This window comes from Sorex fumeus, unplaced genomic scaffold (genome assembly GCF_029834395.1).
Source record: "Sorex fumeus unplaced genomic scaffold, SorFum_2.1 ptg000024l, whole genome shotgun sequence".
In the NCBI taxonomy this organism is placed as follows: domain Eukaryota; kingdom Metazoa; phylum Chordata; class Mammalia; order Eulipotyphla; family Soricidae; genus Sorex; species Sorex fumeus.
In genome coordinates, this window is record NW_026606081.1 from 6,493,038 (window position 1) to 6,520,588 (window position 27,551).

Genomic DNA, 27,551 nt, shown 5'->3' on the forward strand with positions numbered 1-27,551 from the left:
CATCGATGATATAGAACTTATCGCTAGCATCTGCTTTTAAAAGTCTGGGCTACAACACTCCTATTTTACAAAATACAACATTAGTTAATGGGAGGTAATCAAAGCCTATTTTCACTTTTATTACAAAAGATGAATCATGTTCGGCATTTATTTTGCGGCAGCTGTTCTAAAAGCAGGGTGTACCTCAGCACTGAGACGGGGAATCACAACATCTCAGCATCACCTCAAAATGGGCAAAGATGATGTTGAAGAAATTTTCACACCTCTTAACCAAGAATTTATAGATGTGATATTCATCACATTACAGATGCCACTACAAGAGAAGGGGATTCATTCTGCTAAACAAATGTGTTGCTTTGTTCTCAGTCAGCTGCAGAAACTCAAGTAGTCAAGTTCTTTCCTTACCTATTCCTGATGGTAGTAAGTAGGTAACTGAAGTTGGTGTTAAACATTAGTGTTATTGTCCTAATCTTAGAACCAAGAGTCTGTGGTGCTTACTTAGAGTATGCAACTGAGTATGGCACACTCTTGTGACATCCCCATTTCTTTTTGACCCTCTGCGGAGGTCTCCTTCAGTTTGGTCAATAGTTCCTAGTTCAGGGACTGGAGTGATAGCAAAGCGGGTAGGGTTTTTGCCTTGCAAGTGGCAGATTGGAGTTCGATTCCCAGCATCCCATATGGTCCCCCAACTACTGCCAGGAGTAATTCCTGAGTGCAGAGCCAGGAGTAACCCCTGTGCATTGCTGGATGTGACCTAAAAAGCAAAAAAAAAAAAAAATTCTTGTTTTTTTTTCCACTGACCTATCTTAGAAGGAGGATATAAAATTTTTTTAAATTTCCCTAATTTATCTGAAAAAGTTATCAGAGATATAATTTGAATCCAAATTGGTTCTCAGAGCTTCAGATTGAGAAAACAAAGAAGACATTAGACTATAGTTTAGCTTTTCCAGTTGCATATTGATTCATTTTATAAGTATTTAAACACATTTAACTATAGTTTAAAATTTGTTTTGCTTTTTATTTTGACTACTTTTCCCACTTCTACTCTCTTTTAACTGAGCCTCACCGCTCCCCCACCCGATAAAATCCAAATCAACACCACACAAAGCTGAATTTTGTGTGCTGAAATATTGATTCAATATGACTTTAACTTTAGGTGTGATCTGAGGATTATATTTCCCAAGAAATTAAACAGAGATGAAATTTGCTACACTCCTTTGCTAATTTGTAATTGTGGATAGCCCTTAAGTAGGCTATACATTTAAACATTCTATTTTTTATAGTATGGGATACCGGGGAAGAAGTCAAGGTTGGTCGTGTGCAAGGCAATGTCTGACCTGCTGAACTATTGCTCCAACCCCTTAAAATCATATTTTTAATTTTTATATATTAGATTTATTCATAAACTTTTATTGATTTTTCCACAAACACAGCAAAAACATTAAATTATTTTGTTTGCTCATTCCTTCCTTACTTTCTCAATTTATAGTTGATTATTTACTCAACTTTTACTTTCTTTCTCTTTTTTTGGGGTCACACGCAACTGCTCAAGGTTTACTCCTAGCTCTGTGCTCAGGGGTCATTTCTACTGGGGCTTGGGGAGATATATGATGTGCTGGGATCAGCCACATGCAAAGCAATCACCCTGGCTGTATACTAGTATACTGTCACTCTGGTCCTTATTTTACATTATCAAATAAAAAAGCATTAATAACTTCGGGGGCTGGGGCAATAGCACAACAGGTAGGGCGTTTGCCTTGCACGCCACCGACCCGGGTTCAATTCCCAGCATCCCATATGGTCCCCCGAGCACCGCCAGGAGTAATTCCTGAGAGCATGAACCAGGAGTAACTCCAGTGCATCGCCGGTGTGACCCAAAAAAGCAAAAAAAATAAAAAAGCATTAATAACTTAAAGCTCCGCTTTCACCCTCTTTCTTTTATCAAAGCACCGTGATTTACAGTTGTTCACAGCTGGAATTGCAGCACCATCCAACACAGTGTGAACTTCCCTCCACCAAAGTTCCCAGATTCCCAAGTTTCCTCCTGTATCTCCCCCCCCCCGACTCCCACCCTCTACTAATGCCCTCCAGACAGGCACCTTTCCAAGTTTGATTTTATTTTAAAGTTTTTGTGTCTTTTCTCATGTGCCTTTTTGCCATTCGTATTTCTTCATTGCGAAAGTTTTTGTTCATTTCCTTGCCCCATTTTTTGATGGGGTTGGGTGATTTGTTCTTGGGGAGTTCAACCAGTATCTTGTATATCCTTGATATCAACCCCTTGTCGGATGTGTATTTGGTGAATATCCTTTCCCATTCTGTTGACTGTCTTTGTATTTTGGTCACTGTTTCTTTGGAGGTGCAGAAGCTTCTTAATTTAAGGTAGTCCCATTTGTCTATCTCTGTTTTCACTTGCTTGGCCAGTGGCGTGACATCTTTGAAGATACCATTAGCTTCAATATCATGGAGGGTTTTGCCAACTTTGTCTTCAATAAACTTTATGGATTCCGGTCTGATGTTGAGGTCATAAATCCATTTCTATCTTACTTTTGTGCATGGCGTTAGGCAGAGATCTGAGCCCACTTTTTTGCATGTAGCTGTCCAGTTTTGCCAGCAAAATTTATTAAAGAGGCTTTCCCTGCTCCATTTCACTTTTCTTGCCCCCTTATCGAAGATTAGATGATCATATGCTTGGGGGGAGATGTCAGTATATTCAACTCTGTTCCATTGTCTGCAGCTCTGCCTTTGTTCCAGTACCATGCTGTTTTAATTATTACTGCTTTGTAGTAGAGCTTGAAGTTAGGCAGGTTGATTTCTCCGATTTTCTTTTTCCCAAGAATTGCTTTAGCTATATGTGGGGCCTTATTGTTCCATATAAATTTCAGGACTGTTTGCTCCATTTCTTTGAAGAATGTCATGAGTATCCTTATAGGGATCGCATTGAATTTGTACAGTGCTTTGGGAAGTATTGCCATTTTGACAATGTTGATTCTCCCCATCCATGAGAAGGGGATATTTTTCCATTTTCTCGTGTCCTCCTTTATTTCCTGAAGTAGCCTTTTGTAGTTTTCTTTGTACAGGTCCTTTACTTCCTTAGTGAAGCTGATTCCCAGGTACTTGATTTTCTGGGGCACAATTGTGAATGGGATTGTTTTCTTCATATCACTTTCTTTTCTTTCACTATTTGCGTATAGGAAAGCCATGGGTTTTTGGGTATTGCCCTACATCACTAATCATCAGAGAGATGCAGATCAAAACAACAATGAGATATCATTTCACACCACAGAGACTGGCCCACATCCAAAAGAACAAAAGCAACCGGTGCTGGTGAGGATGTGGCGAGAAATGGACCCTCCTTCACTGCTGGTGGGAATGCCGACTGGTCCAACCCTTTTGGAAAACAGTATGGACTATTCTCAAAAAATTAGAAATTGAGCTCCCATTTGACCCAGCAATACCACTCCTGGGAATATATCCCAGAGAGGCAAAAATGTATAGTCGAAATGACATCTGCACTTGTTTGTTCATTGCAGCACTCTTTACAATAGCCAGAATCTGGAATAAAAGCCTGAGTGCCCGAGAACAGATGACTGGTTAAAGAAACTTTGGTACATCTACACAATGGAGTACTATGTAGCTGTTAGAAAAGATGCGGCCATGAAATTTACATACAAGTGGTACTACATGGAAAGTATCATGCTAAGCGAAATGAGTCAGAAAGAGCGGGATAGACACAGAAAGATTGCATTCATCTGGGTAACATAAAACAACAAAATGGGAGACTAACACCCAGGAGTGGCTGAGATTAGTACCAGAAATTTTGCTCCATGACTTGGAGTCCAGCCACATGTGCTAGGGGAAAAGGAAGCTCAGATAGAGAAGAGAGCACCAAATAAAGGGTGTTGTGAGGATCCTCCCAGGGTGGGAAAAGCATGTTGGAAGTAGACTATAGACCAAACATGATTGCCACTCAATGCCTCTCTTGCAAAACACAGGACCCAAAAGAAGAGAGAGAGAACAAGGGGGAATGCCCTGCCACAGAAGCAGGGTGAGATAGGGGGATGGGGGATGGGAGGGATGCTGGGACCCATGGTGGTGGAGGATGGCACTGGTGGAGGGATGGGTACTTGATCATTGTATAACTGAACCCAAGCACAAAAATTTGTAAGTCTGTAACTGTACCTCATGGTGTTTCACTACTAAAAAAAATTTAAAAAATTAAAAAATAAAGTCTATGTGTCTTAATTTCAGTGTTGTTGACTCCGTGGTTTGAATATTTGTCTCTATCACTCCTTAATACCATCTTTGTAACTGAATCCCCTGACCTATCCCCTGTGGCTTCTCGTCTGTCTATTCTCCCCCTCCTGGCCATTCTTTCTTCCTTCTCCTCTCTTAGGCTGTGGGGCCAAGGTTGACCCCCCTTTAAAACATTGCATCCCCTCATCCAGTTATTCTAAATACTACATGTAAGTGATAGCATCCTGTGTTTATCCTTCTTCTGGCTTACTTCATTTAACATGTTTTTTTTTTGTTCCATACATGTTGCTGCAAATTGCATGACCTCATCATTCCTTACAGATGTGTAATATTGCATTTTGTATATTGATCACATCTTCACAATCCACTTATTTGTCATTGTACATCTAGGTTGCTTCCAAATTTTAGTCATTATACTGAGTGCTACAATGAATAATTGTGTACATACATTCTTTTGAATGAGTGTTTTTCTGTCTTGGGTATAGAAACCCAAAAGTGTAACTGTTGGATCATATGGGAGCTCAATTCTGAGTTCATTGAGTACACTCCAAAGTGTTTTCCATAGGGGTTAGATCAGACAACAGTCCAATCAACATAGTTGAGGCTTCCTTATTAAAACAACAACAACAGCAACAACAACAACAAAAATATCTCCGTCCATTGACATTCTTCCAAGTATTTTTTTTAATGTAGGAGTACTGCTATTTATTCAGCTACTGATTAGGCTGATTGAATTGGGCATGAATTACACCTTAGTTTTTTTTTTTCATTTTTATAATTTTATTTATTGAATCACTGTGAGAGTAGTTACAAAGCTTTTGGGTTTAAGTCTTGGTCATACAATTAAACACCCATACCTTCACCAGTGCCCATTCTCCACCCCCCAAGTCCCCAGTATACCCTCCCCCTACATGTGGGGCAGATGACCTCCACATCATTAACATCATTACTCTCTCTCTACTTTGATTACATTCAATATTCTGACATCTGACCCACTATTATTATTTGGGATTTTACCCCAACACTTGGATCTGCCAAAAAGCCAACAGTAGACAATTTGTTTTCTATTGCTGGATATGAATAACATATGATGTTGTGTGACTGCAGTAGAAGCCATGTGATTTTGAAATACCAACATTTAAACAATTCAACTGGTGGAATTTCTGCCAAAACTTGTTGGGTTCCGAGATTTGTTCCTGAGTCTCTGGGATCATGGCCATTTAGCAGCTTGATCAGGAGCCAGAGAGGTTGTTTGTGGGTGGCGACTCAGGGTCTTGTTGGGATGGGGAGGAAAGGGCTGGCTCCACCCCCATCCCGAGAGGCCCCGTGTGTCTCGTCACTGTGGGCCCAAACCTGACTGTCCAGTGGTCTCTGGAGGATGGCAGCCACTAGGCCGCCAGGGGGGAGCAGGCGGAGGGACAGCACTCTTTCCCCCCTGGGGTGGCCCGGCAACAGTAACCTACTGCAGGGTGCGACACATTTCTCCCAAAAGCTGCTGGGTTTTGAGATTTGTTTCTGAGTCTCTGGGATCAGGGCCGTTAAGCAGCTGGATCAGGAGCCAGAGAGGCCATTCGTGGGCAGCGACTCGGGGTCTCATTGGGGTGGGGATGAAAGGGCCGGCTCCACTCCCATCCTATGAGGCCCCACGTGTCTCATCACTGCGAGCCTAAACCTGACTGTCCAGTGGCCTCTGGAGGATGGCGGTCACTGGGCCACCAGGGGGGAGCAAGCGGAGGGACAGCACCTTTACCCCCTGGGGTGGCCCGGCGACAGTAACCTATCGTAGGTCCGGACACATTTCTGCAAAAAGCCGCTGGGTTTTGAGATTTGTTTCTGAGTCTCTGGGATCATGACTGTTAAGCAGTTCAATAAGGAACCAGAGAGGCCATGCCTCTGATTATATAGCTGAGCCCGAGGTGGTTTGTGGGTGTGTCTCCCACATACCTAACTTTTGGCCATTTACTTTCTTGGTAAACTTTGCCCCAAGTTTTAGGGGTCTGACCAAAGGCAATTTTGCTGACAGCAGCAATTTTGGGGTATCTGGACGTCTGAAGGCGCCATCAGGCTGCTGATGCACTCGCCTCACAGGTACAGATTCACCTGCTTCATTTATACTGACAGCACCATACCCCCTGTTCCCAGTATTTTTAACATGTACCATCCTCACTGGTCTAAGATGGTGCATGTTGCCTATCTGTTGGTTTTCCTCAGAGAAGTGTCTGTGCAATTCCTCTTCTGATTTTTTGATGGGGAATGTAACTTTTATTTTTCTTCGTTAATCTTTGCGAGCACTTATAGAACATGGATATCCACCCTTTATCTGAAGTGTTGAGAGGAGTATTTTCTCCCACTCAGTTACCTGTCATTTAGTTTTAACTATGTTTTTTTTTTGTCATACAGAAACTTTTAATTTTGATGTAGTTCCATTTGCTTAATTTTGATTCTGTAGCCTTTAAGCACTGTTTTGATTAGATCCCATGAGAAATAATATGAAATGTTTTGATTTTCATGGCTTTCTAAATAGTGTATTATTATGCATTCATTTTTCTCTCGATCAAGCTGTTATATAAAAGACAATTCTTAAGTTTCCAAGTGCAGGATATTTGTTTTCTGTTAATTTATGCTCATACAATTAATAAAAAATATCTCAACACTTAAAAATTTTTATAAATGGTGACATACATTAAAATGTTGCAGTTATTGGTCGTGGAGAGACAATTCAGTGGGTGGGGCACTTTCCTCACACACAGAATTCCTCAGTTCAATCCCTAGTAAGCCATAAAGTTCCCCCAAGTCCAACAAAATCCCTGAGCACAGATACAGGAGTAAGCCCTGAGCATTCCTATGCATTCTGTATCTCCTGACATTTTTTTTAACATTTATAAAAAACTTTGCAGCCCTTTCTCCCCACTCTGTGAAGTAGAATTTTGCATGAAGGAGACAGTGGTCCGATCCCATTTGGAATTTTGGGACAACAGCAACATCGATCAGGCAAAACTGTCGATTGAATACGATGTGGTCAATTTCGTTGTGGAACTGTCCACCAGGAGACTCCCAGGTCCAACGTTTAGATTCGGCCTTCTGGAACAGTAAGTTACCATGAATGGTCTTGGCCGACATGATGAACTCAGACAGTCTGTCACCCTGTTCCTTCCATTCTAGGCCATGGGTCCCAATGTGGAGTTCTTCAGCTGATCTTCTCGGTCCTATCTTGGCATTAAAATCACCCACAATAATCTTGTAGAAGGTGCAGACTTCTTTATAGAACTTCTCCAGCTCCATGCAGAAATTCTCAATTTCTCCTTCATCATAATTGGATGTTGATGCGTAGACAGTGAAGATAGAAACTTCAGGCAGTGAGCCACATCTATTCAAGTGTAATCATTTGATTCGGGTTGTTAGGCATTCGAATGAATCAATGCTTATGGCCAGATTCGTGTTGACAAGGAAACCAATGCCTCCGACGCCTCTTTTATCGCATGTTCCAAGGAACAGTTCTTCTCCAGTGTCGAAAACGGCGTGATGTGATTGATACCCTCTTGTCTCGGTCAGACCAATGATGTCGTACTTGATCTTTTGTGCTTGTGCCATCAGGTCCTCGATGGATGCATCTGATGCCAGAGTATGTGCATTGAAAGTACAGACGATCATTTTTGTCTTTCTTCGTTTTGGCAGCCTACTTCAGCCTTGAGATTTTATCAGCCTCTCCTTCCTTATCCTTCTCAACGCTGCCACACTGGTGACTCCTTCAGGGTTAGGGAAATGAGAACCATTGTAATTACTGTTTTTTTTCATATCGAATACACAACGGATAGCTTGCCAGGCTCTGCCATGTGGGCGGAATACTTTGAAGAGTTATCTTCGAAGAGTTGTCTTTGAAAACTCTTGAGCTTATTCGCCAAAGTGGTTTGGTGCATACCTCAGGCAACTGCAAGTGAATGTCCAAGTTCGCAAAGCAGTGCAGAGATGCGATAAAGGAAGACCTCAAAGAGAGAAGAGCAGAAGTGCTGGTAGATGCAGCAGGAACTGGGAAAAGCATTTGTAACGCCTGCCTGTTCTTTGCCAACCACAAGACCAAGAAGACTGCCCTCAGACATACTGATGGATCTATCACATCTTCCAGAAAGGCAATAGAGAAGATTATCTATAACTTCTAGTCAGATCTCTTTGATAGCCATGTCCACCTGCCCACATATCAAATTTCGCAGGATGGATATATCGTTCCCAACGTTCTCCCTTCCGAAATCCAACATGCCATTTTGTCAGTAAAGAAACTAACAGCACCTGGCACAGACAAGGTCAGACCTGAACACCTAAAGAACCTGCCATCAGTACTCATCAATACGCTGGCTTGGCTCTTCACATGCTACCTGTCTGAATGTAGGTTCCATCCCAATGGAAAACAGGCAGGACTGTACTACTGTACAAAAAGGGAGACATCCACGACATTAACAATTATCGCCAGATCTGCCTATTGTCTGTCATCTACAGGCTGTTCACTTGAGTCATCCTGAATAGGATTGGCAGAATACTAGATGAAGGACAACCATGCGAGCAAGCCGGTTTTTGAAAAGGATTCATCACGATTGACCATATCCACACGATAACCAAGCTCACTGAGGTTTCTTGGAAGTTCAAGGTGCCACTCTGTCTAATGTTCATTGATTTAAAGAAGGCCTTTGATTCTGTTGAGATAGAAGCAGTCACTAAAGCCCTAGCCAATCAGGGCATTCAAATTCAATACATCAGGATCCTCCATGAGCTGTATTATGGATTCACTACCAGGATCTCACCATTCTACAAAGAAGTGATCATCCATGTCAAGAGAGGGGTTCGGCAGGGTGATACCATTTCACCAAAACTCTTCAGTGCCACCCTTGAGAACGTCATGCGATGACTGGAATGGGAAGGAATGGGAGTGAAGATATACGGTCAGCAACTACACCACCTCCGCTTTGCTGATGACAGTGTTCTAATAACACCAAACATTAGCCAAGCGGCACACATGCTGGCCAACTTCAACTGTGAGTGTGGAAAGTTCGGACTACAGGTGAATCTCACGAAGACAATGTTTATGAGAAACGGTCTCGTTCCTGACGTTCCATTAACTCTCAACAGGACAAACATCTCTGAATGCAACAGTTATGTGTACCTAGGTTGAGAAGTCAAGATGACTAATGACCCATTCCCTGAGTTGAGCAGGAGGAAGTGAGCGGCTTGGAATGCATTCAAGAGTGTAGAAGAAATAGCTAAGAGGATGACGAACCTCCAGCTCTGGACACATCTCTTTGATTCGACTGTTCTTCCTACGTTAACATACGCCTCAGAGACCTGGGCCCTATGAAAACAGGTTGAGAAGGCTATTTGTGTCTGTCAAAGAGGAATTGAAAAAGCTATGCTTGGAATATCACGTTTCACTCAAATGAGAGAAAGAATGTGGAGTTCCAACATCTGTTGATGGTCAAGAATCAGGGACACTGTCTCGTTTGCCAAGGTGTTTGAAAATCAGATGGTCTGGACACGTAATGAGATTTGGAGATGACCGCTGGACTAGAGTTGTTACTGACTGGATTCCACGGGATGTCAAAAGACTGCATGGCTGCCCATTAACCAGATGGTCAGACTTCTTTGTCAAGACCCTGAATGATCAGTTTGAGGCTCTCTGTGTTCCTAGAATGAACAGATGCCATCGGGCTACACTAGCACGTGACAGGGACAAATGGAGACACTACTAGTGCCTGCTCGAGCAAATCAATGATTAACGGGAAGTCAAGTGATCAAGTGTGATTTATATTTAAAAAAATCCTAAAAAAAATCAAAGCTAACATGTTAAATAACTATGTCACTTTGGCCACTTCATGTCTTCTTTTCTCACGAGCATACTTTATTTATTTATTTATTTATTATTAATTTTTATTAGTGAAACACCATGAGGTAAAGTTGTAGACTTACAAATTTTTGTGCTTGGGTTTCAATTATACAATGATTAAATACCCATCCCTCCATCAGTTCCAATTTTCATCACCATGGATACCAGTATCCCTCCCACCCCCATCCTCCCCATCCCACTCTGCCTCTGTGGCAGGGCATTCCCTTTTGTTCTCTCTTTCCTTTTCGGTGTTGTGGTCTGCAAAAGAGGCATTGAGTGGCAATCATGTTCGGTCCCTAGTCCACTTTCAACATGCATCTCCCATCCTGGGAAGATCCTACAAACACCCTTTATTTGGTCCTCCCTTCTCTATCTGAGCTGTCCTTTCCCCTAGAATGCCCAGATGGCCTCTAAGCCATGGAGTAATTCTCCTGGTACCGATCTCTGCTATTCTTTGGTATTAATCTCCTATCTTGTTACTTTATGTCCCCCAGATGAATGCAATCTTTCTATGCCTATCCCACTCTTTCTGACTCATTTTGCTTAGCATGATACTTTCCATGTAGTACCACTTGTATGTAAATTTCATGACTTCATCTTTTCTAATAGCTACATAGTACTCCATTGTGTAGATGTACCAAAGTTTCTTTAACCAGTCATCTGTTCTTGGGCACTCAGGTTTTTTCCAGATTCTGGCTACTGTAAAGAGTGCTGCAATGAACAAACAAGTGCAGGTGTCATTTCGACTATACATTTTTGCCTCTCTGGGATATATTCCCAGGAGTGCTATTGCTGGGTCAAATGGGAGCTCAGTTTCTAATTTTTTGAGAAACATCCATACTGTTTTCGAAAAGGGCTGAGCCAGTTGGCATTCCCACCAGCAGTGAAGGAGTGTCCCTTTCTCGCCACATCCGCGCCAGCATCGGTTGCTTTTGTTCTTTTGAATGTGGGCCAGTCTCTGAGGTGTGAGATGGTATCTCATTGTGGTTTTGATCTGCATCTCCCTGATGATTAATGATGTAGAGCATTTTCTCATGTGCCTTTTTGCCATTCGGATTTGTTCTTTGAGAAAGTTTCTGTTCAGCATACTTTATTTTTCAAAGTAGTGCAAATTGGTAGATTTTTCAGTTTTACTTTCCTTTGTATTCCCCTCTCCCACCTAGTTTCAGGGATTGAACTTACAGCCTCACACATACAAGCAAATGCTCTACCACTGAGCTACATCCCCACCACACATGAATAGTTTTAATGGTCCAGTTATCCTTAGAGGGTCTGGGATTTGGGCCACATTCATTGGTGCACAGGCACTACTTCTGGCTCTGTGCTTGGGAGTCACTCTCAGTGGTGCTTAGTGGTCAAACTCAGACCTACTGCGTGCAAAGCATTGCTCAGTCTCTTGAACTATCTTTCCAAACCAAAATTTATTTATTTATTTTGCTCTTTGGGTCACATCTGGCGATGCACAGGGGTTATTCCTGGCTCTGTACTCAGAAATTACTCCTGGTGGTGCTTGGGGGACCATCTGTGATTCTGGGAATCAAACCTGGGTTGGCCGCGTGCAAGGCAAACGCCCTACCCACTGTGCTATCACTCCAGTCTCCCAAAATTTATTACTTCTAAAAACTGCTTAAGAAAAGATACAACATTTTTATTTACTAATATCATAAGTGTCATCCTCATTGTTGCATATGTTTTATAGTAAACATTAAGATATATAATATTCTATGAAGTTACTATACTTTTATTGGTTGTAATATGATTTCTTTATCACTGCAGTTACTTTATTTATATTTTGAGGTAATGATAATCTGAGTTAATATGTTTTAATGTTATCTATTTTTTTACTTAATACTCATTATGGGATTCCAGAACAGAAAGTATGAATATTTTTATGGCTACTAATATAATGATAATTGCTTTCTTCAAGTGTTGGAGCATATAAAAACAAATAAGATATGTACAAGGGGATTCTTTTTTTTTCTCTTGCCAGCGGGAGATATGATCATTTTCCAATCATGTTTTTTCCTAATTCAAGAAAATATAAGAAATAGTAATTATTTTCAATGGTGATGTCAAAGACTCAGTCCAGGTATCATACATGCAAGTCATGTGCTGTTACTGAGTTCCCTAAATGAAGGGCCTTAAGAGGGAAATGTGTTCAAATTCCACTTTCCTGTTATTTTTTTTATAAATGTAGTTACTCCTTCCTTCCTTCCTTCCTTCCTTCCTTCCTTCCTTCCTTCCTTCCTTCCTTTCTTCCTTCCCTCCCTCCGTTCCCTCCCTCCGTTCCCTCCCTCCCTCCCTCCCTCCCTCCCTCCCTCCATCCCTCCCTCCCTCCCTCTCTCCCTCCTTTACTTTCTTTTTCTTTTTTGAGAGCTACATATCTGGTGAGCTTTTTCTTGGCTCTGTGCTTAAAAATCACTCCTGTGCAACTTGAGGGATCTTATGGGGTGTGGGGGATTAAACTCAGGTGCTCTGTGTACAAAGCAAAGACCTTACCTGCTGTACTATAGCTCAGGCCCAGCATTTGCTACTTATTTTTACTGAAACACTATAAATTATAAAATTATAAGGATATTTATGAATTAATTTCAGGCAATCATTGTTCCAACACCTATCCCTCCACTAGTGCATAGTCTGCTCCACTGATGTCCCCAGTTTCCCTCCTAGCCCCTAGCTTACCTCTGTGGCAGGCACTTTTCTCCATTCCCCTCACGCATTGTCCTGGTGTTCTCCTTACCCCTGCCTCAGTGCCAAGCTTCTTACTGAAAACCAGTTCTCCTTTTTGTCTCTATCACCGGCAGGCATTTGATACTACCCTGAAAGGTTTATTTATTCTTTTGGGTCACACCCAGCGATGCTCAGGGGTTACTCCTGGATCATGCACTCAGGAATCACTGCTGGATGTGCTGGGGGACCATATGGGATGCTGGGAATGGAACCCTGGTTGGCCGCATGCAAGGCAAATGTCCTACCTGCTGTGCTACAGCTCAAGTCCCGAAAAGGTTTCTTTATATCCCACATGTGAGAGAGATCATTATGTGACTCTCACTCTCTCTGTGTTTGATTATACTCACTGTGATCCTCTCCAAATCCATCCACGTTGCAGCAAATTTGTGACTTTATTTTTTTAAAAAAACTGTGTAGTATTCTATTGTGTATCTGTACCACAGTTTATCAAGTCATCTGTCTGTGGGCATTTGGTTTGTTTCCATATTTTGGCTATTGTACATAGGGCTAGAATAAACATAGGAGTGAATATGTTTTTTTCTGATTTGTGCTTTAGGGCCTTTGGGGTATATTCCCAGGAGTGGAATTGATAGGTCATATGGAAGTTCAATTTTAGTTTTTTGAGAAATATACATATTATCTTTCAAAAAGACTGGATCAGTCGACATTTCTATCAGAAATGAATCCTTGCCAACATTGACTGGTGTTGTTTTTGACTCAAAAAGTCTCTGTGGTATGAAATGATACCTCACTAAGAGTGCTGTTTTAGTTTGCATTTCTCTGATGATGGGGCTGGAGTGATAGCACAGTGGTAGGGCGTTTGCCTTGCACGCAGCCAACATGGCTGACCCGAGTTCGATTCCTCCGCCCCTCCCGGAGAGCCCGTCAAGCTACCGAGAGTATCTCGCCCGCACAGCAGAGCCTGGCAAGCTCCCCGTGATGTATTAGATATGCCAAACACAGTAACAACAAAGTCTCCAATGGAGACGTTACTGGGCCCGCTCGAGCAAATCGATGAACAACAGGAGGGCCTTTACCTTTACCTTCCCTGATGTTGAATGATAATAGAGCACATTTTCATAAGCATTTTGGACCTTTGCATTTATTTTCTGATGAAGTTCCTGTTCATTTTTTTTCTCTCCATGTTCTTTTTTAGGATTGAATATTTTTTCTTATAGAGTTCTACTAGTGCTTTATATTTCTTGGAGATACATTCTTTTATTAGATGAGTGGTGGGCAAATAAGTTCTCTCAGTCTATGGGCTGATTTTGTATTTTGGTCATCATTTCCTTTGGGGTGCAAAAGCTACTTAGTTTAATGTAGTCTTATTTGTTTATCCATGCTTCTTTGTTTTTTTAATCCTTACTTTCTTAAAGCTGTTCATGATAATTTATTACATTCAATATCTCAACACCAATCCCATCACCATTAACCTTCCTACTGCCATTATTTCAAATTTTCTCACCACCACCCAAGTCTGCTCCAAAGGCGGATGTTAAATAATTTATTTTTTATTGCTTGTTATCAACACTACTTCCACTACCCAGCCGTCGCCACACTCCAGGACGCTTTCCGGACCCGCGCGGCAGCTCCGGCCGAGACCCACGCACAACTGAAGACCCACAGAACAAGGTAAGCGGAACTCTCTGAGACCTTGGACTCTAGGCTCGGTGGACCCAGGGACAGAGCTTTTCTGCTTGCTCCCACCACCACAGGTGACAAAGGGATTCTAATCAGGAGCCCCACCCTACCCTGCCCTGTCTGCTTCCATCAACCACCCAGGGATCGAATTGTGCACAGGAGACCCACCCTACCCAGATAAATACCCCACTGGCAGACTTCCACTCTCGACACTACTTCCACTACCCAGCCGTCGCCACACTCCAGGACGCTTTCCGGACCCGCGCGGCCGCTTGCGGCCGCGCGACACAGCATAAGACACTAAATACCCGTCTTCTGGAATTGTCGTACCATATTTGATAGGGTTCAAATATGGTAACACCTACAAGGGTGATTAGAGGTCACCCCAAAAGCCTCTATACCTCTCGGAAAGACTGGCAAGCTACCGAGAGTATTCCGCCCGCACGGAAGAGCCTGGCAAGCTATCCGCTGTGTATTCGATATGCCAAAACCAGTAACTACAACTGGTCTCATTCACCTGACCCTGAAGGCTTCACCGACATGGCAGCACAGAGAAGGATGAGAAAGGAGAGGCCAACAAAATCTCAAGGCCGACCTAGGCTGCCACAACGAAGGAAGACAAAAATGATCGTCTGTACTTTCAATGCACGTACGCTAGCATCAGATGCATCCATCGAGGACCTGATGGTACAAGCGCGAATGATCAAGTACGACATCATTGGTCTGACCGAGACAAGAAGACACGAATCTCACCATGCCGTTTTCGACACTGGAGAAGAATTGTTCCTCGGAACATGTGATAAAAGAGGTGTTGGAGGCGTCGGTGTCCTTGTCAACACAAACTTGGCCAAGACAAGCAGGGTTCCGCAAAGGATTCAGCACCATCGACCATATCCACACGATAACCAAACTCATTGAGGTTTCTCGGGAGTTCAAGATGCCGCTCTGCTTAACGTTCATTGATTTAAAGAAGGACTTTGATTCTGTTGAGACGGAAGCGGTCATTGAAGCCCTAGCCAATCAGGGCATTCAAGCCCAATACATCAGGATCCTCCGTGAGCTGTATTGCGGATTCACTACCAGGATCTCACCATTCTACAAAGAAGTGATCGTTGATGTCAAGAGAGGGGTGCGGCAGGGTGATACCATTTCACCAAAACTCTTCAGTGCCACCCTCGAGAACATCATGCGACGACTGGAATGGGAAGGAATGGGAGTGAAGATAGATGGTCGGCAACTACACCACCTCCGCTTTGCTGATGACATTGTTTTAATAACACCAAACATCAGCCAAGCGGCACAAATGCTGGCCGACTTTGACCGTGAGTGTGGAAAGGTAGGACTACAGCTGAATCTTACGAAGACAATGTTTATGAGAAACAGCCTTGTTCCTGACGCCCCATTCGCTCTCAATGGAACGACCATCTCCGAATGCAACAGCTATGTGTACCTAGGTCGAGAGGTCAACATGACAAATGACCTGGCACCCGAGCTGCGCAGGAGGAAGAGAGCGGCTTGGAACGCCTTCAAGAACGTCGAAGAAATAGCTAAGAGGACAAAGAACCTCCGGCTCCGGGCACATCTCTTTGATTCCACTGTTCTTCCTGCATTAACATATGCCTCAGAGACCTGGGCCCTACGCAAACAAGATGAGAACGCCATTCAGGTCTCCCAAAGAAGAATAGAAAGAGCTATGCTTGGAATATCACGTTTCACTCAAATGAGAGAACGAATCCGGAGTTCTGACATCCGTGGACGATCAAGGATCAGGGACGCTGTCTCATTTGCCAAGGTGTCGAAAATCAGATGGGCTGGTCACGTAATGAGATTTAAAGACGACCGTTGGACTAGAGCTGTTACTGATTGGATTCCACGGGATGTCAAGAGACCGCGTGGCCGCCCACCTACCAGATGGTCAGACTTCTTTGTCAAGGTCATGAACGATCCGTTTGAGGCCCTCCATGTTCCCGGAGCGAAGAGATGCCATTGGGCTACACTAGCACGCGACAGGGACAAATGGAGACGTTACTGGCGCCCGCTCGAGCAAATCGACGACTAACGGGAAGTTAAGTGATTAAGTGATTGCTTGTTATGAATATTTTGATCAAGATTGGTTGCCTTTTACCTTACATCCCAGGAAATGTGGTATGTTACTCTTGATATATCAGTGGTATAAAATATGAGATGCTATGTAGCTATGCTCTCTAGAAATTCTAAAATTTTAATTAGGGTGCTAGACCTGGAGCTAAATTTTTAACTGGATGATGGTTTTGGGGTCCAGAGGAATCTCTGCCGTGTGTTGCTCTCTTCTGAGATTTATTTGTGAGTCTCTGGATCATGGCTGTTAATGTGTATAAATGGTGCCCAGAGGTTGTTTGTGGGTGTGACTGCCAGGGACCAGGAAGCACAGAGAGATTGGAGGAGGGGCCCTGTGTGAGCCTGGCGATTTTAGTCACAAGTTCTGCATACCTGGGTTTTTCAGCAGATTCATTCTCATGTGTAGGGGGTTCTGGATCAGTCAGTGAAGGTTGGCTATGAACATGGCGGCAGTTGGGTTCTCGAGATTTGCGGTTGATGGGGCTCTTTTGGGGCAGGCGTGGGGGGAGTCACACCTGCCCCCTCCGAGGCTCCTTGATGAAGTCATCCTGGGGTGAGGAGACATCTCTGCAGCATGCTGCTCTCTTCCTAGATTTATTTGTGAGTCTCTCTGTCTCTGTTTCTATACTTGCTTGGTCAGTGACATTTCAACCTCAAAGATGCCTCTAGCTTCGATGACATGAAGAGTTCTGTCTCTGCTTATTTTATGGATTCAGGTCTGATATCTAGATCCTTAATCCATTTTGATTTGACTTTTGTGTGTGGCATTAGAGGTCTGAGTACGTTTTGTGTGTGTGTGTGTGTGGCTGATCAGTTTTCCCAGCACCATTTGTTGAAGAGGCTTATGGTAAAGAAGATTGGTGTGACCTACAGTCACTCTGACCATAACACTGAACAGGTCTAACAAAGTGGGATAAAAGGATTCTCAGTGAGTTAATATTCATTATTGTTTTAAAATTTGGGGACATGCTTACTGTGCTCAGGTCTTAACTTGGCTCTGTGCTCAGGGATCACTATGAGTGGGATTCGGGATTCCAACCCAGGCCGGTCAGCTGCAAGGCAAGCAGCCTACCCACTGCACTATCGCTCCGGTTTGTTGAGTGAATTTAGATGGGGCAGGCAATCAACAAACTGAGGCTTGTGTGCCTGACTTTCTTTCTGGAGTGGAGTCTGCTGTATTAACAAGGTACCCATTATCACTACAGCTAACCAAATTATTGCTGAACTTCTTTGTTTCTTCTGTACCTCCTGTACCCTATTTGAACAGAACAGATGGGGTTCTGTTCTTTTGACAGGGAGCAGAATCGAGGAGTGAGTATAATTTGGTTGGAAGGAATCCCTTCATCTTCTGAAACTTGGTGGTATACTACCCCAGAATAGAATTCTTCCTCACCTCCTTATGCCTCCAGCACTGCCCCTTCTCTGTGCGTGTTCCACTCTTTGGAAAAAAAAATAAGCAACCTGCTTTGGAAGGCAGGCTCTGCCTCTAGCTTGGCTTCCTATTCCCATTCAGTTTACCCTGTGGATTGTTGAAGGGCATGAAGCCAGGGAGACCAATTTCTACCTGGAGTCCAGCCCAGCTTCTAAGAGGCTTGAAGTTGTGTGAATGAATTTAGATTCACAAAGTGTTTAGAACAGTGCCTGGCACAAAGCCATGTTTTAATAAATGGAACCTATGATCTTCTCTATATAGGTTAGCTCTGTCTCTGAAGTTTTCCCTTGATAACATTTTCACATGATGACCTATGGTTTCTTGTTTAAAATTGTAGCACTGAAATAACAAGTATGCCCAGTTAAACTGCATCCTAAATATAAACAATTTTTTTAAAGTCCATTTTCCCTGCCAATTATTTGAAAGCATCTTGAATTATTATCTTTGCCTTCCTTCACTAAGAAGGAAAACTGCCATTTTTCATCATCAATTATAAATAAATATTCAAGAATTAGAATTCCATTAGTTTGGAGGACTACATATGCTCTATTTTTAGATGCCATATGAGCACACATATTATGTAATGATAGATGCCTAATAAACAATAAAATGTAAATTTTTTGCATCACTTGTATCAACTAGTTCCAAGTGCTTTATCTACATGAAAGCATAGGTATTTTAATCCATTTCTATAGCACATTTGGAATGAAAATCAATATATACATATATACGTATATGTAATTTAAATCAAGAAATATCTTAGAATTTATAACACTGTACAGTGTTAATCATCACTATCATGTCTGTTTCACAGGAGCATTTAGTACAATTCAGTACATTTCAAAAGTGAAGTGTCTAATAAGTATTTCCATACTGATGGGTGACACCATAGTTTTAGATTGATAGAGGATCTCTGTGGATTTCCAACTATTGAAAAAAAGTGTTGAGCTTCCCCGAGAGCCAGCCCAATGGATTGAGTGCAAGCTTTGCATGCAGGAGGCATGGATTTATTGCCCGGCGTTGCATGATCCCTCAAGCACTTCTGGGCATGGTTTTAGAGATCCTTTCAAAAAATTCAACATAAAATTATATATAATTGCATATTCATAAAACAGGTTATATATGAACATGTATGTGTGATTAGATACATGATTATATCTGATTAATATATGTATCACACACTGTCCCTGTCACACTGTCCTCCTATTGTTTATCAATTTGTTCGAGCGGGCCCAGTAACGTCTCCATTTTGAGACTTGTTGCTACTGTGTTCGGCATATTGAATGCATCACGGGTAGCTTGCCAGGCTTTGCCGTGTGGGCGAGATACTCTCGGTAGCTTGCCGGGCTCTCTGAGAGGGGTGGAGGAATTGAACCCGGCTTGGCTGGGCTGACTGCTTGCAAGGCAAATGCCCTACCTTTGTGCTATCACACCAGCCCAATATATGTATACTAAGGTATGACATTGACAGTAAGATAATGAGTGCTTCGTTTATATGGTTAATTTTTTAACATGTATTCTAGTGATTTATACAAATGTGTATACATGTGTAAATATGCATATATAGTCAAATAAAATACACATTCATCTAAAGAGAAAATCAATTATTTGTCAAGCTGGTTGATCTTATCTTTGAGGTTGGAAACTATATTTACATATAAATATTTAAATATATCTGGCTCTTTTTACTTTACTAGTAGAGTGAAGATGTTCTAATCATCCAAACAAAGACAATTTTAAAAGTGAAAGAGTCCACTAAAATAATTTTTTTGAAATGCTTTTCACTACATGAAAATAAATGCTATTATATTGATAAACTTGCAGGATAGTTCTCCTCAAAAACATTTTTTTTTGTGTTTGTGTAAAACCAAAAGTATTTTTAACAATAATTTTCTTCAAATGTTAAATTAAACATTAGATGTCAATATAAGTAGAATAGTAATTTTGATACTCCTTCACATCCTTTGGGCTGGAGCGACAGCACAGCGGGTAGGGCGTTTGCCTTGCAAGCAGCCAATATGGCCAACACGAGTTCGATTTCTCCGCCCCTCTCGGAGAGCCCGGCAAGCTACCGAGAGTATCTTGCCCTCACGGCAGAGCCTGGCAAACTACCCGTGATGCATTCGATATGCCAAACACAGTTACAACAAGACTCATGATAGAGATGTTACTGGGCCCGCTCGAGCAAATCGATGAACAATGGGAGGACCGTGACCATGATCAAATCCTTTATTAGCGACCTACTCAGAACTATCTTTAATTATGTTCTGTTTATTTGCTGATTTTTTTAAAAAAAACTTTATTGTTTTGTATATTTTTCTCACAAGTGTGTACAGTATTTTAAAATTTTTATTTTATATTAATTCTTTTTTAAAAAATATTTTGCTTTTTGGGTCACACCCAGCGATGCTCAGAGATTACTCCTGGTTCTGGCTTAGGAATTACTCTTGGTGGTGCTTGGGGGACCATATGGGATGCCAGGGATCGAACCTGGGTTAGCCATATGCAAGACAAATGCCCTACCTGTTGTACTATTGCTCCAGCCCTGTGTTAATTCTTGAGACTTTCAATTGTTGTCTTTTTAGACCAAAACATTTTAATTGAAAAAATTCTATATAGAGAACACCTGGCAAGGTTCAGGGACCACATGGAGGGTCAGGATGAAAACTAGGTTGATCGCATGCAGGGAAGCACCCTACGAGTTTTACTGTCAATCAAGATACTTTTATTTATTTATTTATTTATTTTTATTGAATCACAGTGAGGTACAGTTACAAAGTTGTTTATGATTTTCAGAAATATAATGCTCCAACATCCGTCCCTTCATCATTGTACTTCTCCCACCACCAATGTCCCCAGTTTGGAACCCCGCAGCTCCCCTGACCCCCAAGACCCGCCTGCTTGCCTGCCTCTTATGGCAGACAATTTTCTTTTTTCTCTCTGCCTCTCTCTGTCTCCCCCACTCTCTCTTTCTCTATCTGTCTTTACCTCTGTCTCTCTCTCTTTGTCTCTCTGTCTCTCTTTCTCTCTCTCTTTTTGTTTCTTTCTTTCTTGGGGGTTATTATAGTTTGAAATACAGATATAGAAAGGTGATCACGTATATCCTTTTACCTATTTTCAACACTCAGTTCTTGCCCAGACTGACCATTTCTAACTATTATTGTTATATGTTTCCTTTCTCTGAGATATTTATAGGTAAAACCATAGAATCTCAAAATTCAGTGCTAAGAACTGAACTTTCAGTGATTAATTTGTCCAGTTTTTTATTCGCTTGTGATCAATTTCAGGGTCTTCTTTTTTTTGGGGGGGGGGCAAAAATGTCAGTTTATTGAGGAATAGTCCTACACTGCAATTTTTACCGTCAATGAGCTTCACAGGTTACTATGGAAATAGAGTCCGAGAAGTTTGGTAGTTTGGCCATGATTCCATGTTATACTGCAATATAGTTGGGAAAAATCTTCAGAGGATTGGCAGCCATAACTTACCTTGACTGAGCTAAATCCAATTTTGGGTAAGATAGAAACCCACCCTTTGTATATTAAATTAGATTTCTAATGCAGAGAATCTATGCAAACATTAATATATAAAACCCTATTTTAATCATGTCAGAGGACTAGAAAGAGAATGTCCACATATGTATAATTCAGTCAATCTTAGAAGCCAGCCTGCCTGGATGGCCTACAGGAGCTGAATGTTTGTCCTTTCAGAGTATCCAGAGATTACAGAAACGGTTATGAGGTTGGAATTTGATAAACTGCACAGAAATCTTGCTTGTGAATGTACACCTAATCTTCTTTCATTCCTTTTGTTTATCTCTGAATTGTTCATCTTATTATTTGAATAATTCATTGCTTATGTGAGGTCAGTGGTGTTTATAAATATCATTTTGTTTGATTACTAGCTTTTTAGGGTCATAACCAGTGATGGTCAGAGCTTATTCCTGCCTTTGTCCCCCCAAAACCATCAGGGATCGCTGATGGTTTTGGGGGCACCACCTGGGGTGCTGGGGATAAAAGCCCCATCAGTCATGTGCAAGGCAAGTGCCTTACCAGTTGGACCTTCTCTCTGGCCCTGAAACATTCTTGAAATAAAAGTAGTCAATATGATAAAATTAGAACCAATTTCGTAGAGGTACCTGACTATACAACTAGTCTTTAGTTATATATATATATATATATATATATATATATATATATATATAATAAAAGTGAATGAAAATGAATGTACTTTTTAAGTCCATACAAGGATTTTTAAGCTCTTGGGGCTGGAGAGATAGCACAGTGGGTAGGACATTTGCCTTGTATGCAGCCCACCCAGGTTCGATTCCCAGCATACCATATAGTCCCCTGAGCACCGCCAGGAGTAACTACTGAGTGCAGAGCCAGGAGTAACCCCTGTTTATTGCCAGGTGTGACCCAAAAAACAAACAAAAAAAAGATTATTATTTTTTTTGTAGGAGTACTGCTATTTATTCAGCCACTGACTAGCTGATTGAATTGGGCATGAACTCCACCATATTTTTTTAATATTTATATTTATTTATAGAATCACTGTGGGAAAAGTTACTAAGCTTTCAGGTTTAAGTCTCGGTTATACAATGATCAAACACTTTTCCCTTCACCAGTAGTCATTTTTCACCACCAAGAACCCCAGTATATCCCCCCTCCCACCCCTCCAAATGCCTGTGAGGCAGATGATTTCTACTTAACTCTTCTCTACATTGATTGCATTCATTATTTCGACAAAAGATGCGCCATTATTGTTTAGAATTTCCCTCCAAACAATCAGAATTGCTGAAAAGGCATTGTGAAATAGTTTGTTTTCTATAGCTGGTTATGAGAATCATATGTAACGCGACCATGATTTTGGATTTCTGCAAAGAGCCAGAAAATTATGAGTTTGGTTTCTGTGTGTCTGGTTTTATGGCCATGCCAGAGAGCTGCTCGTGGGGGGGGGGGGGGGTAATTCATGACCTCGGTAGGGCATGACCTTCGACGTGCCGGGACTGCCCCCTTTCCATGAGACTGCAGTTGCCCACCCCGTCACCGCCGGCTCGTACCTGACTTTCCTATAAGCTCTAATGCGGTGGCCACCTTGTATGCAGTCCAGATGCATTTTTGCCAAAAGCTGCTGGGTTTCAAGATTTGTTTCTGAGTCTCCAGTATCATGGCTATTAATCAGCTTGATCAGGAGCCAGAGAGGCCATTTGTAGGCGGTGACTCGAGGTCTCGTTGGGATGGGGAGAAAGAGTCAGCTCCACCCCCATGTAGTGAGGCCCCATGTGTCTTCTCACTGCAGGCCCAAACCTGACTGTCCAGTGGCCTCTGGAGGATGGTGGTCGCCAGGGGGAACAGGCCAAGGCACAAAACCTATTCCCACCTGGTGTGGCCCAGCCCCAGTAACCTAATGCAGGAACAGGACACATTTCTGCCAAAAGTCTTTGGGTTTTAAGATTCATTTCTGAGACTCTGGGATCATGCCAATTATGCAGTTCGATCAGGAACCAGAGAGGCCATGTCTCCAACTGTATAGGTGAGCCGGAGGTGGTTTGTGGGTGTGTCTCCCACATACCTAACTTTTGGCCATTTACTTTCTTGGCAAACTGTGCCCCAAGTTTTTTGGGGTCTGGCCAAAGGCACAGCAGCAGTTTTGGGTTATCTGAAAGTCTGACAATTGCCATCATGCTGCTGATACACTCGCCTCACAGGTACAGATTGACCTGCTGGCAGCACCATACCCCCTTCAGGGTCTTCTTGAAGCATATTTTGCAAATAATTAAAGTTTGCTAAAATTTAAGGATAGAAATTTTAGCACTTGTTGTATCATTTAGAAAGTTGTATCATTGTGCAGTTAAAATATTTATGACTAATTTTGAGAGTGATATTTTTCTAGCTTATTTGTAAAATAGGTCTCTGATGAGCAAAAGAGAGACATCAATAGGATAGCGTGCATGCATTGCACACAGACAGCCTGGCACTGCATGGTGCTTTGAGCACTTCCAGAAGGAGACTCTAAGCCAAGCAGTCCCTTGGCAGTGCTGGATGGACTCTTTCCCCAAAATAGTTCTTTGAATTTTCAAACATTAAAAAAAAATCTTTGGATTATGGCCAATGAAAAGTGAGAATAGAATTTTAAAATTCTCTCTAGAATCATAATTTCAATTAGGGCATGTTTTATGATGTCCTGTGTTACACAAAAATTTAAATTTATATAATTAGTACAAAATAGTGGAATATTTTTATTATCGAATTGAAGCAGCTATATTGTACCTGTTGTGGATAGAGAGCTAGGAATTAAACTTGGGGTCTCAGACATGCTAGGCATGTACTCTATTATCTAAACATATTTCTGGTCAAATTATTGAACTTTTAAACTGAAATTACAGTGGAATTTACAACAATGTCAGACATCTAGTCATTAAGTGAATGATATTTTCCCAATATTATTTTGACTGCAGATGAGTGAAAAATTAAATCCTAATTGGTAATTAGCTCAATCTTTTAAGTAGTTGTTGATATTAACATGTAATCTCACATTGTTCATTTGTAAAATTCCTCTACAAATAATTGTTTAAATCCCATGTCATTTATTATTGCTTCACTTCTCATATTTATAAAAGAAAACCTGGAATGGAAAATAAATTAATAGAGACTACCCCAAGGTAAGCTTCTATCATTATAAAAATGTACAAATGCAAATGTCCAAGTGGAAATCAGAAATCATAAGCCACAATGGCTACTGAGCATATCAAATGTGACTACTATGATTGAGAAATGAGAAATTTGTTATAGTTTTAAATTAATATTAAATTGAGTCTAAAAATTAAGTTTGTAAATAGGGGTTAAATTTTGAACAGTGAAAGTCTAAATCTTTTTTTTTTTTTATGTAGGAGTACTGCTATTTATTCAGCCACTGATTAGCTGATTGAATTGGGCATGAACTCCACCTTACTTTTTTTTCCATTTTTTATAGTTTTATTTATTGAATCACTGTGAGAGCAGTTACAAAGCTTTCGGGTCTGAGTCTCGGTCATATAATGAAACACCCGTACCTTCACCAGTGCCCATTCTCCACCCCCAACAACCCCAGTATACCCCCATCCCACATCCTTCCCCTACCCGTGGGGCAGATGATTTTCACGTTAGTCTCTCTCTACTTTGATCACATTCAATATTTTGACACCAGACCCACCATTATTATTTGAGATTTTACCCCAACACTCAGATCTGCCGAAAAGGCAACAGTAGACAATTTGTTTTCTATTGCTGGTTATGAATAACATATGATGTCGCGTGGCTGCAGTAGTGGCCACGCGATTTTGAAATTCCAAAATTTTAATACTTAAATCTGGAGGGATTTCTGCCAAAACCTGCTGAGTTCTGAGATTTGCTCCTGAGTCTCTGGGATCATGGCCGTTAAGCAGCTTGATCAGGAGCCAGACAGGGCATTCATGGGTGGCGACTCGGGATCAAACTGGGGCCGGGAGGAAAGGGCCGGCTCCACCCCCATCCCACGAGTTCCCGTGTGTCTCGTCACTGCGGGCCCAAGCCTGACTGTTCAGTGGCCTCTGGAGGTTGATGGCCACCGAGTCACCATGGGGATGCAGGCGGAGAGACAACACCCTTTCCCCCCTGGGGTGGCCTGGCCACAGTAACATACTGAAGGGTCCGGACGCATTTCTGCCAAAAGCCACTGTGTTTTGAGATTTGTTTCTGAGTGTCTGGGATCATGGCTGTTAAGCAGCTTGATCAGGAGCCAGAGAGGCCGTTCGTGGGCGATGACTTGGGGTCCCGTTGGGGTGGGGAGGACAGGACCGGCTCCACCCCCATCCTGTGAGGCCCAACAAGTCTTGTCACTGAGGGCCCAAACCTGATTGTCCAGTGGCCTCTGGAGGATGGTGGCCATTGAGCCACCTAGGGGTAGCAGGCGGAGGGACAACACCCTTTCCCCCCGGGGTTGCCTGGCGACAGTAACCTACTGTGTGGTCCAGACGCATTTCTGCCAAAAGCCGCTGGGTTTTGAGATTTGTTTCTGAGTCTATGGGATCATGGTCATTAAGCAGCTTGATCGGGAGTCAGAGAGGCCTTCGTGGGTGATGACTTGGGGTTCCGTTGGGGTGAGGAGGACAGGACTGGCTCCACCCCCATCCCGTGAAGCCCAACAAGTCTCATCACTGCAGGCCCAAACCTGACTGTTTAATGGCCTCTGTAGGATGACAGCCACCGAGCTGCCAGTGGCAACAGGCCAAGGCACGAAACCTATTCCCACCTGGGTTGGCCCAGCACTGTGAACCTGCTGCAGGGACCAGATGCATTTCTGCCAAAAGCCTCTGGGTTTCAAGATTTGATTCTGAGTCTCTGGGATCATGGCCAGTAAGCAGTTCAATCAGGAACCAGAGAGTTCATGCCTCCAATTATATAGCTGAGCCGGAGGTGGTTTGTGGGTGTGTCTCCCACATTCCTAACTTTTGGCCGTTTACTTTTTTGGTTAACTGTGCCCCGAGTTTTTGGGGTCTGGTCAAAGGCACAGCAGCAATTTTGGGGTATCTGGAAGTCTGAAGGCGCCATGAGGCTGCTGATGCACTCGCCTCACAGGTACAGATTGACCTGCTGGCGGCACCATACCCCCTCAAGTCTAAATCTTAAGTCAAGTCAAGATTTAAAGTTATAGTTGAATATTCTTTGTAACTGCTGATGTTAAAACTTTGTGTCCAGCGAAAGTCTTCTTAAAATATATGCTAAAGCATTTATTATGTTAAAGTACATGCTGATGTTTTGTAGACAAAACTGAGCCTTCAGTTTTACATGGAATTGATGTTATCACTATTAGCGTATGAAAGCATAGAAAACTTTCCTGAGAAGCAGAACATTTTGATTAACCAAAGCCTTTAGTTGTGGCAGAAGATACAGCGCAGTGAGCAGAGTGCTTGCTTTGCATCTTCCCCTCTAGGGTTCCCAGATACCCTACACAGTCTCCTGAGCCCTAAGTCAAGTCCCACCCGGAGTGATCCCTTAGGGCAGAGATAAAAGTAAGTGCAGAACTCTGCCAGGTGTGTGTTCCCTGACCTGCTCAAAAAATAAAACACCAAAACCCAATTATTTAGAGGTCAGATATATTGCCCAAGGTAGATCATCTTGTATATGTGAGATTAAGTGTTCGAGCTCTAGTACCCTTCAAAAAAAATCAGAAGATATTTGAAGCATATATTTAAATACACACGATCCCCCCCATTAAGTCACTCATATATTTATCACCTCAAATATGCAAATTTTTATTTATCAACTATGTAGTGTTATCACAGATTTTCAGATATTATCTATATTTTATTTGGGGGCACAGCTGTCACTGTGCCATCTCTCTGACCCCAGAACAAACTAATAATTTAACTAAAAGTCTGCACCTTTCTATCAACCTTTCCCTATTTCCCTCACTCCAAGCTTTTGGCGTCAACTTTTCTACTCTGCTTCTAAAGGGCTTCTCCCCGCCCCCCTTTAGTTTTCCCAGTTTAGTGACACCATGCAGTAGCTG